The sequence below is a fragment of the Salmo salar genome, chromosome 28 (genome assembly GCF_965601325.2).
Source record: "Salmo salar chromosome 28, fSalSal1, whole genome shotgun sequence".
NCBI lineage: Eukaryota > Metazoa > Chordata > Actinopteri > Salmoniformes > Salmonidae > Salmo > Salmo salar.
The window spans coordinates 27,757,438-27,773,709 of NC_138318.1; the positions used below are offsets into that span (position 1 = coordinate 27,757,438).

Sequence of the window (16,272 nt, forward strand, 5' to 3'; positions counted from 1 at the left end):
CAAAGATCTCCGCCACAGCACAACCCAAGGGGGGGCGCCAACCTGGACAGGAAGATCACTTCAGTGACTCAACCCACTCAAGTGACGCACCTCTCCTGGGGACGGCATGGAAGAGCACCAGTAAGCCAGTGACTCAGCCCCTGTAAGAGGTTTAGAGGCAGAGAATCCCAGTGGAGAGAGGGGAACCGGCCAGGCAGAGACAGCAAGGGCGGTTCGTTGCTCCAGTGCCTTTCTGTTCACCTTCACACTCCTGGGCCAGACTACACTCAGTCATAGGACCTACTGAAGAGATGAGTCTTCAATAAAGACTTAAAGGTTGAGACCGAGTCTGCGTCTCTCACATGGGTAGGCAGACCATTCCATAAAAATGGAGCTCTATAGGAGAAAGCCCTGCCTCCAGCTGTTTGCTTAGAAATTCTAGGGACAGTAAGGAGGCCTGCGTCTTGTGACCGTAGCGTACGTGTAGGTATGTACGGCAGGACCAAATCGGAAAGATAAGTAGGAGGAAGCCCATGTAATGCTTTGTAGGTTAGCAGTAAAACCTTGAAATCAGGAAGCCAGTGTTGAGAGACTAGCACTGGAGTAATATGTCAAGATTCTAGCAGCCGTGTTTAGCACTAACTGAAGTTTATTTAGTGCTTTATCCGGGTAGCCGGAAAGTAGAGCATTGCAGTAGTCTAACCTAGAAATGACAAAAGCATGGATTAATTCCTCAGCTAGCCTGAAGGAAGAACGTGTCACGCAATTTACAAACTTTTCAAGCACAACGAAGACTACGAGATTCGGCTCCGACTTAGGTGTCTGTTAGTGGGGAGAGAGTACTCGTCCCTCTAGATGTTTTGGATCTTGGTAATAACAGGCATCTGACAACCCCAGGTGCCTGTTATTACCAACCCCACTCCCGAGGTCGCTTCACCGGAAGACCATTCGCCGGCAGCCACAATCTTTCTCACAAAGTCAGCCTGACGCCCAATGGAAGTTGAACCCAGCCGGAGACAATGGTCACACGAACTGGTCCGAACCAAAACCTCCTGAGCATGTTTCCACCCCAGGCAAACAGGACAGCCCTCGTGAGTATCTTTAATTTTCATTGTGAAACCACTTACTCTTACCACTGGCCATCTTACTCAAGCAAAGAAATACTGGCTACACAAGCAGAGCAGAAAGTAGTTGGTTTTAAGCAAACACAAAAACCGATACCAAGATCCAAAACATCTAGAGGGACGAGTACTCTCTCCCCACTAACAGACACCTAAGTCGGAGCTGAATCTCCTAGTCTTCATGTGCTTGAAAAGTTTGTAAATTGCATGACACGTTCTTCCTTCAGGCTAGCTGAAGAGGGAAGATTTGAGGAAATGAATGCGAGCCCCGGTATTATAGCCAGAAAGGCAGGACTTCTGAGGCATTCATTGGCACATTGGGCGTGATTTCAGTTTTCTTCAGGTGAACATGATTGTTCGTTGACTCCCCATAGTATGTTATACCAAGTGACCGACTGAAAGGGAACTCAGTCTCTCTCTCTATATGTGCATGGGACAGGTGCCTGTTATTACCCCGAATTACAACTGCAACTGGTTCACCCACTACCAGAATCTTTAGTAACTTTGGTAATTAACAGATCATCTATGGTAACTTTGGTAATTTATGCTTAAATAACTTTTAAAAAATGTATTCATATATATATACACTGTATACTATTAATGCTGTATATCTGTGTCCATATTGTCCATGATACCTGCATTGTCCATTTAATTTACTTTGCCGTCATTATTATGTATTCTAACCATGTTATCATTAATACCGTTGTTTTATGAAAACCATGAGGACTACTTTTGCAGCTTATCCTTTGCCTCTTGCCTGCCTCTCCGTGAGACTTGTCTAACTTTATGCAGAACCCTACTGATGTTCCTCCAACTACACAGACCAAAGTCAGGTATTTTTTTTTGCCTTAAATGATTGTTTTAACACAAAGCTTTGGGTAGAAGTTGCCTTGGCCTTACCAGAAGGCGTATTAGGAGAAACTCATATAATAACATAGATGATGGAGGGAACTCGGAGAAGTACTCTGGTTCCACCTAGTGACGACAACCTCATCCTACTTCAACAGGGAAGTCTAACTAACTGTCCAGCAGATGGTAGCAGATACCAACTCCAGACCAAAGATGAGCACTGACAGAAAAGAAGATGAGGTTGTAGCAAGATTAAAAACTGCTGTTGTATGTATTCAAAGGCATACATCATGGTGGTATTATGTTCTCTCCCGTAAATCGTAGGTCATAGTTCCACCTGATTCAGGGTTAGTTACAGGGTCAGAGTTTTCATCTCTCTAATGGTTAGGATTAAGGTTAAGTAACAATTGTGTGAGCCAAAACGACCCATAGGGCATCTAGCATCTCCTGTTTCTGTAGCGTGACACAGTTTGATGTAGAAGTATACCCCTGGACAGGACATTAGGTTAGGATTAGGGATAATCCCAGATTTGTGATTAGGGGAAACATTGTGCATTATATTATTAAAGTACCGTATGATATCATGGCAGTACTGTTTTGCATCCTAAATCCTCGCCACCCTATTCCCTATATAATGGAAACATTTTGACCAGGACCCATAAGGCTCTCGTCAAAAGTAGTGGACTATATAGAGAATGGGGTGGCATTTGGGGCACCTATGATCCAAACGAGAGCCAGGTAGAGCTGAGACCCGGTACCTTTGCTTATGGGAATTATCTAATCAAAACTTGTCCACTTTTAATTTTCAAGGGCCAAAAACACAAGTAAGTAACAGCAAAATCAGACAACACCATAGCAGAATAGTTTACCTATTCAATTGTTTAGCCTGTCGTATTCTAGGCGGGAAAGGGATAGGAGGAGCATTCAAAATGTGAGCACGGCACAGGGAGAGAAATATGCATGCTGAGTCATTGTAGGGAAGACCGGGGGTTTATTTAACAGGTTTAACAGGTAGTGCTACATTATATTTACAGTACATGATCCATGGTTGGCTGAGTGCCAGTGGAACGTTTTTTTGGGGGGGTGGTATTCAAGTCATCAATATGTTTCTAACCAGCAACAAGATGGCCTCATGTTTACACTTAAGAGTTTGTGATCTAGCTAATGATTAGCCCAATGGGGTAAATACAGATGGGCAACCCTCAGCCTATTTATTTATAGCCACTATGCTGCATCAGTTGGGCTACATAAGGGGATAATGAATATTGTTAAATAGCACACTGATAATATGGACCAATATGTTAGTGGGCTCATTTCTGGATGGGAATATTATTTTTGCACTATGCAGAAACAGCTCAACCATTTCCTGGTTGCAAAAATGTTGAATAGTTCGCCTAATTAGTTTATGTGACAAAACTAGTAAGTATAGTGTAGAAAATCATTGTACAATCTAAACCGCTGTGAAATATTTTTTCCATAACCAAAAAGATTGTATATTCAGATGTTTGAAGCTGGTGTACAAAACCGAAAGTAAATTACGCAAAAAATCTACTTAAAAAATGGAGAGCATAGAAATAACAGACAGAACAGATCAGCCGCTTCTTAGACTTGCTTTCAATGAAGAATGACAGATCTATAAGTCACATTTCTTCATATGTGTTTTCATGTCTTTTTTTTTTCATTCATTTTGGAGTAGAAAGAGTGTCTGCTAAGAGGAATTTATTATTACCACAACAGTATCATGTGGTCTTGTGTGGATCAGTTTGTAAGAACATGGGGTCAGCAGCATTATGGGGTCAGATCCTACAAGGAACACAGACACATGCTAGACATGTAGGATATGCACTCACTGTAATGTAAGTCACTTTGATTAAGAGTGTCTGCTCAGAGGCATCCCACTGGGCACAGACGTCAGTTCAATGTCTAGTTTTGATTTACATTTGGTTGAGTTGTTAGCTAACATGAATTCAACGTGAAATCAACAAAAAAAGCCACCATGTAATTGGATTTAGGTTGCAAGTTGGGTGAAGAAAATACAAAAATCCCTTATGTTGATGACTTTTTGCAAATCCAAACAGTTTTTAAAATTCATTCAATGTCATCGCATTGTTGTTTTTTTGGTTGAAATGGCATGGAAACATTCTTTATTCAACCGGTTTTTGCTCAGTGGGATGTGTTATTATATTATCATGATAGTATGTGGTCCTATGTGGCTAAAATGGATGAAATAAAAAATGTTCCTCATCAATATACACACAATAGCCCATGCTCACTCACCATTAAAAATGTGTAGTTTTATTAGACTAGTTTAAGATGGGGAAAACCTTCCAGAAGGACAACCATCTCTGTAGCACTCTACCAATCAGGCCATAAAGCCACTCCTCATTAAAAGGCACATGACAGCCCGCTTTGAGTTTGCCAAAAGGCACCTAAAATACTCTCAGACCATGAGAAACAAGATTCTCTGGTCTGATGAAAAAAAGATTGAACTATTTGGCCTGAATGCTAAGCATCACATCTGGAGGAAACCTGGCAGCATCCCTACGGTGAAGCATTGTAGTGGCAGCATCATACTGTGGGGATGTTTTTCAGCGGCAGGGACTGGGAGACTAGTCAGGATAGAGGAAAAGATGAACGGAGCAAAGTACAGAGAGATCCTTGATAAAAACCTGCTCCAGAGCGCTCAGGACCTCAGACTGGGGCGAAGGTTCACCTTCCAACAGGACAATGACCCTTAGCACACAGCCAAGACAATGCAGGAGTGACTTCGGGACAAGTCTCTAAATGTCTTTGAGTGGCCCAGCCAGAGCCCGGACTTGAACCCGATCTAACATCTCTGGAGAGACCTGAAAATAGCTGTGCTGCGACGCTCTCCATCCAACCTGACAGAGCTTGAGAGGATCTGCAGAGAATAATGAGAGAAACTCCCCAAATACAGGTGTGCCAAGCTTGTAGCGTCATACCCAAAAAGACTCGAGGCTGTAATTGCTGCCAAAGGAGCTTCAACAAAGTACTGAGTAAAGGGTCTGAATACTTATGTAAATGTGATTAAAACATTTTTTATGCATTTGCAAAAAATGTCTAAAACCTGTTTTTGCTTTGTCATTATGGGGTATTATGTGTAGATTGATGAGGAAAAAATCTATTTAATCCATTTTAGAATAAGGTTGGGGCCTGGATACTTTCCGAATGCACTGTAAATGTAGTTCACTACTCCCCAACACTGATCATGTTTAATGCTACTGTAGATCGTGGCACAAACCAGGACAGACTTAACTCTGCCTGACTTCTCAAACTGTACTGCTGTAACTCAACTTTACAATCAGTGCTAAAAAAAGAGGTCAGGGGTCACAAACTGTCTCAAATGAAACGTGCTAGCACAGTACTAGGTGGCTGATATAGGGTTGGAATTATTTACAGTATGTAATTTGAACTTTCTTGTACATAATACATATTCATTTTAAAGAGAGACTTGGTTGGACATTGGCAGTACACCATTTCATTTACAAAATATATCAAATAGCATTTAATGAAATGACAAATGTATTAATTTTAACGGGTTATATTTTACTTTCAGGGTGGAAGCTCAGGCTGTAAATTTCATTTCAAAATTAAAGTGCTGAGGGGCTGGTTGTTGACAAATGCAACTAGACGTTGACAGATTAATCGGCATGGCCGATTAATTAGGGCCGATTTCAAGTTTTCTTAACAATCGTAATTTACATTTTTGGACGCCGATTATGGCCGTTTACATTGCACTCCGAGGAGACTGGCTGACCACCTGTTATGCGAGTGCAGCAAGGAGCCATGGTAAGTTGCTAGCTAGTATTAAACTTATCTTATAAAAAACAATCAATCTTAACATAATCACTAGTTAACTACACATGGTTGATGATATTACTTGTTTATGTAGCTTGTCCTGCGTTGCATATAATCAATGCGGTGCCTGTTAATTTATCATCGAATCACAGCCTACTTCACCAAACGGGTGATGATTTAACAAGCGCATTCGCAAAAAAAGCACTGTCGTTGCACCAATGTGTACCTAACCATAAACGTCAATGCCTTTCTTAAAATCAATACACAAGTACATTTTTTTAAACCTGCATATTTAATTAATATTGCCTGCTAACATACATTTCTTTTAATTAGGGAAATTGTGTCACTACTCTTGCGTTCTGTGCAAGCAGAGTCAGGGTATATGTAGCAGTTTGGGCCTCCTGGCTCGTTGCGAACTGTGTGAAGACCATTTCTTCCTAACAAAGACCGTAATTAATTTGCCAGAATTTTACATAATTATGACATACCATTGAATGTTGTGCAATGTAACAGCAATATTTAAACTTAGGGTTGCCGCCCGTTCGATAAAATACGGAACCGTTCCGTATTTCACTGAAAGAATAAACATTTTGTTTCCGAAATGATAGTTTCTGGATTTGACCATATTAATGACCTAAGGCTCGTATTTCTGTGTGTTTATAATATTATAATTAAGACTATGATTTGATAATTAATAGAGCAGTCGGACTGAGCGGTGGTAGACAGCAGCAGGCTCGTAAGCATTCATTCAAACAGCACTTTCCTGCATTTGCCAGCAGCTCTTCGCTGTGCTTCAAGCATTGCGCTGTTTATAACTTCAAGCCTATCAACTCCCGAGATTAGGCTGGCAATACTATAGTGCCTATAAAGAACATCCAATAGTCAAAGGTATATGAAATACAATTGGTATAGAGAGAAATATAATTCCAATAATAACTACAACCTAAAACTTCTTAACTGGGAATATTGAAGACTCACGTTAATAAAAGGAACCACCAGCTTTCATATGTTCTCATGTTCTGAGCAAGGAACTTAAACGTTAACTTTTTTACAAGGCACATTCTGTACTTTTACTTTCTTCTCCAACACTGTTTTGTATTATTTAAATGAAATTGAATACTTTTCATTATTTATTTGAGACTAAATCGATTTTATTTATGTATTATATTAAGTTAAAATAAAAGTGTTCATTCAGTATTGTTGTAATTGTCATTATTACAACTATATATATATATATATATATATATATATATATATATATATATACACACACACACACACACACACACACACACACACACACACACACACACACACACACACACACACACACACACACACACACACAATCAGCCGATTAATCGGTAACGGCTTTTTTTGGGTCCTCCAATAATCGGTATCGGTATTGAAAAAACATAATCGGGCGACCTCTAAATGAAACCATGTGACACGTTTCTTAGTTTTATTTCTGCCTCTTGGCTGAATGTGTTTGTATTAACGCCTCAAGATTCTGGAGACAAAATGGAAGTTACTGAAAGCACCTTTAAAATGAAGTAAACATGTCCGCAGAGGTCTTTATGCTGTCCTCCTCTCTCTGGTTTCATAGACAAATAGTCACAGTTGAGATGGAGCTGGTCTCTTCCCACAGCCTCTGCATCTCTGATCAACAGTCTGGTAAGTGAGACTTTTTTTTTGCACCCCATACATCATCCCCTTATTCCCTATTCCCCATAGGTCTCTGGCTAAAAGTAATGGACTACACAGGGAATAGGTTGCCATTTGAGATGCACCAAATGATGGCGCCACATGAAAGTATGATTTAGTCTCTTCTCTCCTCCCTCTGGGTTAACTGGTCACTAAATTGAGAGCTGTAAATTACAACAGTTGCTGCGCCCACACACACACACATACAGTGCCTTGCAAAAGTATTCATCCCCTTGGCGTTTTTCCTATTTTGTTCCATTACAACCTGTAATTTAAATGGATTTTTATTTGGATTTCATGTAATGGACATACACAAAATAGTCCAAATTGGTGAAGTGAAATAAAAAAAATGACTTGTTTCCAAAAATTCTCAAAAATGTAAAACTGAAAAGAGGTGCGTGCATATGTATTCACACCCTTTGCTATGAAGCCCCTAAATAAGATCTGGTGCAACCAATTACCTTCAGAAGTCACATAATTAGTTAAATAAAGTCCACCTGTGTGCAATCTAAATGTTGCATGATCTGTCACATGATCTGAGTATACTACACCATGTCCGGGCAAGTAGAAATTCTGTTTGTGAGAAGAAAAGTTAACGTTGGACCATGTCATAGCCTACGAATAGTACCCACAGTTTTACCCGACGAACTCCAGGCCCGAGAAAAGACACGTACGGTGTTTGCCACACCAGTTTTGAAACTGGGGTGCCACCTCTCTCTCACACGCGCACGCCCCCCCCCCCCACACACACACACACACACACACACACACACACACACACACACACACACACACACACACACACACACACACACACACACACACACACACACACACACGTGCTGATGCTACAGAAATCAAATATCTATCTCTGGATTAGCTTCACCTGTTCTCAATAAACACTGCTCATAAAAACAGGACATGGACGGACACACACACACAAACACAGACCTAACATTAGACCTCTCCTTTGGGGAGAAGGTGCACTTGATACTGGATATAAATCCATTGCAGGATCTCTCCCTCTCACTCTATGATGCTTGGCTTCTCTCTGTCTGTCTCTCTCTCACTCTGTGTCTCTTAGTACCCTATCTCCCCCCTCTCTCTCTCTCCCCCTAGCCCATCCCTCTCTCTCTCTGTCTCTCTTTCTCTCGGTCTCTCACTCTCTCACCCTCTTTTCTTTCTCTCTTTTTCCCCCTCTCTCTGGTAGTGTCCGAAAACCTGACCTTGAGTTGTAAATAGTAAGCTTTTTCGGTATACAATAATATTATGTTTTCAATTTTGCTTTAAGGGCCCAATTCAGACATAGTAAATCTATGCCTTTGCTATGTACTTCTCAGTAGTTGGTATTCAAACTTACCTTATGCAGGTGCGCAACATTTCTACTTAATAGTATGTTCTAAATAGTATGCTGTACGATTAGTACACAGTACAGTGCCTTGCAAAATTATTCATCCCCCTTGGCGTTTTTCCTATTTTGTTGTGTTACAACCTGTAAATTAAATAGATTTTTATTTGGATTTCATGTAATGGACATACACAAAATAGTCCAAATTGGTGAAGTGAAATGAAAAAAATAACTTGTTTCAAAAAATAAATAAAAATGTCAAACTGAAAAGTGGTGTGTGCATATATATTCACCCCCTTTGCTATGAAGCCACTAAATAAGATCTGGTGCAACCAATTACCTTCAGAAGTCACATAATTAGTTAAATAAAGTCCACCTGTGTGCAATCTAAGTGTCACATGATCTGTCACATGATCTCAGTATATATACACCTGTTCTGAAAGGCTCCAGAGTCTGCAACACCACCAAGCAAGCGACACCACCAAGCAAGTGGCACCACCAAGCAAGCGGCAAGGAGCTCTCCAAACAGGTCAGGGACAAAGTTGGGTAGAAGTACAGATCAGGGTTGGGTTATAAAAAAATATCAGAAACTTTGAACATCCCACGGAGCACCATTAAATCCATTATTAAAAAATTGAAAGAATATGGCACCACAACAAATCTGCCAAGAGAGGGCCGCCCACCAAAACTCTCAGACCAGGCAAAGAGGGCATTAATCAGAGAGGCAACAAAGAGACCAAAGATAACCCTGAAGGAGCTGCAAAGCTCCACAGCGGACATTGGAGTATTATAGAGACGTACCCCAAGAGACTTGCAGCTGTAATTGCAGCAAAAGGTGGCTCAACAAAGTATTTTCTTTGGGGGGGTGAATAGTTATGCACGCTGAAGTTAATTTTTTTTTCTCTTATTTCTTGTTTGTTTCAAAATAAAAATATATTTTGCATGTTTAAAGTGGTATGTTGTGTAAATCCCCCCCCAGAAAAATCTATTTTATTTCCAGGTTGTAAGGCAACAAAATAGGAAAAATGCCAAGAGGGGTGAATACTTTCGCAAGCCACTGTATGTAGTCTTAAAAAGTAGTATGCAAGACAGATTTCAGATACGGCCTCTCTGTCTCTCATCTCAGAACCACGATACGTTTATACAACACGCTAAAACAGATCAATGTTGTTCAGGTCAGCTATATAGAGACAAAGTCAAGTGATATTTTAGCCTTCGAATGGTCTCTGTTCACTCACTGACCCACTTACACACTGAAACACACTCTCTCCTCCCTCTGGCGTCCTTCCAGACAAAAGTGCATTGATTGTGACTTGTAAACATTGTAAAGCTCTGGAAATGAACATCGATCTGTGTTTGATAGGAAACAGCAAATTTAACTATCTCCTTAAATCACTCCCTCTCTCTCTCTCTCTCTCTCTCTCTCTCTCTATCTCTCCCCATCTCTCACCATCACGGATTCCCCCGGTACTGCTGCTCATTCCGTTCACCAGCTCCGGAGGTCTCTGTCACTGGCCTTCTAGGCGTCACTGAACTGGATCATCACCCCCAACCCCGGACTGTTTAATCTCATTACGCACACCATTCCCCCTGATTAGTATGTGTATATATGTGGCCTCTGTTCCCCATTGTCCTTGTTGATTATTGTTCCATGTCTGTTGGTCTTGTAAGTACCTGTGATCTGTTGTATCTGCTTTGGTGTTACCGTGTTAGTGTGCACTTGTTGTTACGGGTCTCGTCCCGTGTATTGTTATTACGGGACTCGTCCCCGTGTATTGTTATTACGGGTCTCGTCCCGTGTATTGTTGTTATTACGGGTCTCGTCCCCGTGTATTGTTATTACGGGTCTAATCCCGTGTATTGTTATTACGGGTCTCGTCCCGTGTATTGTTATTACGGGTCTCATCCCCGTGTATTGTTATTACGGGTCTCGTCCCGTGTATTGTTATTACGGGTCTCGTCCCGTGTATTGTTATTACGGGTCTCGTCCCGTGTATTGTTATTACGGGTCTCGTCCCCGTGTATTGTTATTACGGGTCTCGTCCCGTGTATTGTTATTACGGGTCTCGTCCCGTGTATTGTTATTACGGGTCTCGTCCCGTGTATTGTTATTACGGGTCTCGTCCCGTGTATTGTTATTACGGGTCTCGTCCCGTGTATTGTTATTACGGGTCTCGTCCCGTGTATTGTTATTACGGGTCTCATCCCCGTGTATTGTTATTACGGGTCTGCAATGCAAATGCCCCTCAGTATTTGTGCGTCATTCACAGCTTCAGCTGGAATGAAATTTGCTGGCACTTGTTATGTCGATACTCAAGGAATGTATAGAGATGTAGGATCTTAATTTGATCACTCTTTTGTTGCTAATAATTTTCTTGCACAGAAGGAAATGCAAACTTGTAGTGTATTTGAGTTTTAAAAAGGCTTCTAAAGTTTGTAATTTCTACTCCAAAATGTCAGACTTGATTTGCGCTAACAATTTTTTTTATCAACCCCCACTTAACCTTAACCCCTAAGTCTTGAACCTAAACCTAACCCCTAACCCTAATTCTTACCCTTTCCCTAAACCTAACATCTAAGCCTAAAATAGTATTTTTCCTTGTGCGGACTGGTGAAATGTCCCCACTTTTCCTTGTTATACTATGTTTGCGAGGACTTCTGGTCCCCACAAGGATAGTTAAACCAAAGGCACGCACGCATACACACACACACACTGACCACTCACACGCACGCATACACACACACACACTCACCACTCACACACAGCAGCCAAGCCCCTTAAGCTTGTCTGTTTTCTGCATGGATGACACTTACTGTAGCACCGCGACTTTCTCTCTCTCCCTCCTTTCCTCCCTCTCTCTCTCTCTCTCTCTCTCTCCTTTCTTCCCTCTCCATCTCTCTCTCTCCCTCCCCCCCACTCTTGCTCTCTCTCTTTCTCTCTATACCTTTTCCCTCTCACTCTCTCTCTCTCCCCTTTTTTGCTCCCTCTTCCTCTCTTTCTCCAGACCAGTATTGGCTCCAGACGTCCAGTCTGCCTTGGCTGGTGGTTTGATAAATTGTCCTCTATCTCATCTCTGTGCATTGTCATTGTCATTGTCAAGTGTGCGTGTGCGTGTGTGCTTCTCTGCGTCTGTGTGTGATTGTGTGTCCGTCCTTGCTAGTGTGTTCTTGTTCGTGTGTGTTATTCTACATTCATTGTCTATGTTTTGAAGTGTTTGGGTTCCTCTCAGAAGGTTGCTGTCACTGCGTTCCTCTTAGAAGGGTAAGGGTTTGGGTTAGAAGGTTGCTGTCACTGCGTCTCTAAGAATCTATAAGCATGTAACAGTCCCCCATTGTCAGAGCAGAATACACATATATACTATTTGAAAAGACATGAAATAATAAAATGGAGAAATTATAAAAACAGCATGGAAACTATCACTACAAGCTACATTTAGTAGAAATGACAGGGGAGGTATACATGTTTAATAACTAGGCAAGTCAGTTAAGAACAAATTCTTATTTACAATGACGGCCTACACCAGCCAAACCCAGACATCGCTGGGCCCATTGTGCGCCGCCCTATCGGACTCCCAATCACAGCTAGTTGTGATACAACCTGGATTTGAACCAGAGTGTCTGTAATGACACCTCTAGCACTGGAATGCAGTGCTTTAGACCGCTGCGCCACTCGGGAGTCTGAGGAATAGTGGAATAAGTATGGAGGAATAATTGTATGAACCCAAACCCTTACCCTTCTTTTTCACTCCATCTTTTGAAAAGTCATATTGAACATTCGCAGACAGTGAAAAGAAAAACATTTGTCAGTTAACCCAACCCCTCTCCTATAGTGATTTATTTGTGCTTAATGTTTCTTATATTTGATTGTGATTCAGAGTCACCGGAATCAGCATTTTGTTTTTATTTGACCAAAAATCCTTATTTTTTTCTAAATTAGACAATCATCACTGCATGTACCTATAAGCCTACATTTGGCTGATAATACAATGAAGATACACATTAGGCATGGCACATGTAAATTGCTTAGAAATTTTATTTTAGAATTCACCCCATCCAACCCCCACCCTCTCTCTTTCTCTCTTTCACTCTCTCTTTCACTCCTGCTCTATCTCTCTGCCCCGTTGTTTCTCTCTCTTACTCTCTCTTTCACTCCTGCTCTATCGCCCTGCCCCGTTGTTTCTCTCTCTTACTCTCTTTCACTCCTGCTCTATCTCTCTGCCCCGTTGTTTCTCTCTCGCTCCTCTCTCTTTCACTCCTGCTCTATCTCTCTGCCCCGTTGTTTCTCTCTAGCTCTGTCTCTCTCGCTCTGTCTCTCTCTCTCTGTCTCAAGGTACCCTGAGCATGGACAAATGGAAACAAGTTTAACAGACAGAGCTCACATTAACAGCATAAAAATTAATACCACTTTTCAACACTTCCAGAGCTTTATTTCAATGTAATTCATTATGTATGACCAACGTTTATTGAAGCTTTATGCAGGTTGACAGATAGGTAGGTAGTTAGATAAATATAAAAAAAAAAGTACTCTTTGGGTGTCAGAGCTTGCCATTGCGCATTCTATGGCGTGACACTTCATCTCTCTCTCTCTCTCTCTCTCTCTCTCTCTCTCTCTCTCTCTCTCTCTCTCTCTCTCTCTCTCTCTCTCTCTCTCTCTCTCTCTCTCTCTCTCTCTCTCTCTCTCTCTCTCTCTCTGAAAGAGCACTTTATGTAAGATGATACCTGCGCGTGTGGGTGCACTGTACTGTAGCCTATTAGCTCGAGCTCACACTCCCTCTCCTGTTCCGGTTACCCGGTGAATGATATCAACAGAGCGTTTTGCCTGTTCCGTACTGAGGGAAAGAGCACGCTTGAAAGGAGAATAACATGAAACCGCACAACTGAACGACAGCCAGAGCGCATGGAACCAGGGAAAATATAGACTACCCACAGCAACACTCACGTTTGAGGTTTCACCGGCGGAAAGAGCAAATTGACAGGACAACGGGAGGACTGTTTATTCAAGTTGGACGGATGATTTAGCGAACATAATTGAGTAGACTGCCCGGCGGATGATAAGCGTCCGGGACCGGTGCTGTCGATTGTGCGAGGAGGCAAGTTAACGTTACCGGAGGAAGGTGAGTGAGAGTGAAAGTTTCAGATGGTAGTCCAATTGATTAATTAGCCTATAATATCTACTAGAATATACAGCCGTGGGTCTGAGGAGGTAGTAGTCAATAGGCTATGTCATTTTTAGCATCATGTTAACAGTTATTTGTAAGTGGTTGGTTGGATAGGCTTACCGTTTAGGAATTGTTGCATTTTTACAACATTGGGTCGGTGAGCTTGTTGGTCATGATAATACCGTAAATCACCATCGGCTATGACAGTGTTGACGGTCTTGGCTCAGTCCGTTAGTCACACAGCAGGTGTCTGTTTGACGAGCAGCAGACTATTTTCAGTTGAAATCAATGTCACTGACACCAGTAGGATTTGATTCATTACATGTATCACAACACGGGCCTATGTTTGGAGAGATGAGTGATGCGGTTTTATATAGGTCTATCTCACATGGTGAGTTAGTTTGGCATGACAGCGAGCCTGGCACCCAATCTAGAACCGAGAGTGTGATGATGGACTCTCCAATTTGACTTGACTCGGAGCTGTTGCTCTCTGGGTGGAATGAAGTTGCCCAGTGATCTTGTGTCAGATTTTGTATGGTTGAAATCTGTGATATAGAGGGTGTGCACTTCTAAACGCATGTAGCCAAGCCTACCCATCCTTTTACTGTGTGATAGGGTTTACCCACCTATTAGTAGGAAGGGCAAATTGAAAGAGCAGCTGCAAAGTCACTATTAGTTGATCTAAACGTCCATCGGAATGGCAAACAACCATGTGATAGCCGTTGATCCGATGGTCCATTGAAAGCCGTTCGACCAACCTTTACTTGGTTAGGCACCGGTGTCTTATACACGCCTGTTTCCAGTTGCAGGTGGAACTGCAAAAAAACAGAACATTTCAGAACAATATTACATTTTGCGTTTCCATTTCCATTTTGACAACCCCCAATCAAAATCCAACACTCCAAAATGTTGCTGGCTGTTCTGCATGCAAGTTGTCCTCTAATCAGAAGCGGACTGTGCTCAACTCCATCCTAAATCGTGGAGTTGAGTTTAATCGGCAATCGAACCAGTGATGTCCAGATTCCGTGTGGCTTTTGAGTTGTGTTAGTTTCAACAGGGCATAAAACCTGATTCACCCCTAATAGATGAGTGATTAATTGCATATGCTTATGCAGTTTACAGTGCCTTCGGAAAGCATTCAGACCTCGTGATTTTTCCCACATTTTGTTAGGTTACAGCCTTATTCTAAAATATATTAAATCGTTTTCCCCCCTCAGCAATCTACACACAATACCCCATAATGACAAAGCAAAAGCAGGTTCTGACATTTTTTCTAATTTATTCAAAATAAAAACTGAAATATCGCATTTACATAAATATTTAGACCCTTTACTCAGTTCTTGAAGCACATTTTTGGCAGCGATTACAGCATCGAGTCTTGGGTATGATGCTACAAGCTTGGCACACCTGTATTTGGGGAGTTTCTCCCATGCTTCTCTGCAGATCATCTCAAGCTCTGTCAGGTTGGATTGGGAGCGTCACTTCACAGCTATTTTCAGGTCTCTCCAGAGATGTTCGATCGGGTTCAAGTCCAGGATATTCAGAGACTTGTCCTGAAGCCACTCCTGTGTTGTCTTGGCTGTGTGCTTAGGGTTGTTGTCCTGTTGGAAGGTGAACCTTCACCCCAGTCTGAGGTCCTGAGCGCTCTGAAGCAGGTTTTCATCAAGGATCTCTCTGTACTTTGCTCCGTTCATCTTTCCCTCGATCCTGACTAGTCTCCCAGTCCCTGCCACTGAAAAACATCCCCAAAGCATGATGCTGCCACCACCATGCTTCACCGTAGGGATGGTGCCAGGTTTCCTCCAAAGGTGACATTTGGCATTCAGGCCAAAGAGTTCAATCTTGGTTTTATTAGACCACAGAATCTTGTTTCTCATTGTCTGAGAGTCTTTAAGTGCCTTTTGGCAAACTCAAAGCGGGCTGTCATATGCCTTTTACTGAGGAGTGGCTTCCGTCTGGCCACTCTACCATAAAGGCCTGGTTGGTGGAGTGCTGCAGAGATGGTTGTCCTTCTGGAAGGTTCTCCCATTTCCAAAGAGGAACTTTAGAGCTCTGTCAGAGTGACCATTGGGTTCTTGGTCACTTCCCTGACCAAGGCCCTTCTCCCCCGATTGCTCAGGTTGGCCGGGCCACTGTGTTCTTGGAGCCCTTCAATGCTGCAGAATTATTTTGTACCCTTACTCAGATCTGTGCCTCGACACAATCCTGTCTCTAATTCTACTGACAGTTTCTCCGACCTCATGGCTTGGTTTTTACTCTGACATCCACTGTCAACTGTGGGGCCTTATATAGA

General features: G+C 42.0%; 1 protein-coding gene across 1 annotated transcript in view; it reads left to right on the forward strand.

The window, feature by feature from the left end:
* The first annotated feature begins 13,527 nt into the window (after window positions 1-13,527).
* Window positions 13,528-16,272, forward strand: part of LOC106589753 (zinc finger matrin-type protein 4) — a 139,511-nt gene continuing 136,766 nt past the window's right edge. Inside the window, exon 1 of the mRNA XM_045710423.2 lies at window positions 13,528-13,934. The gene's annotated coding sequence lies outside the window, so the exon portion shown is untranslated. The remainder of the gene's footprint in view (window positions 13,935-16,272) is intronic.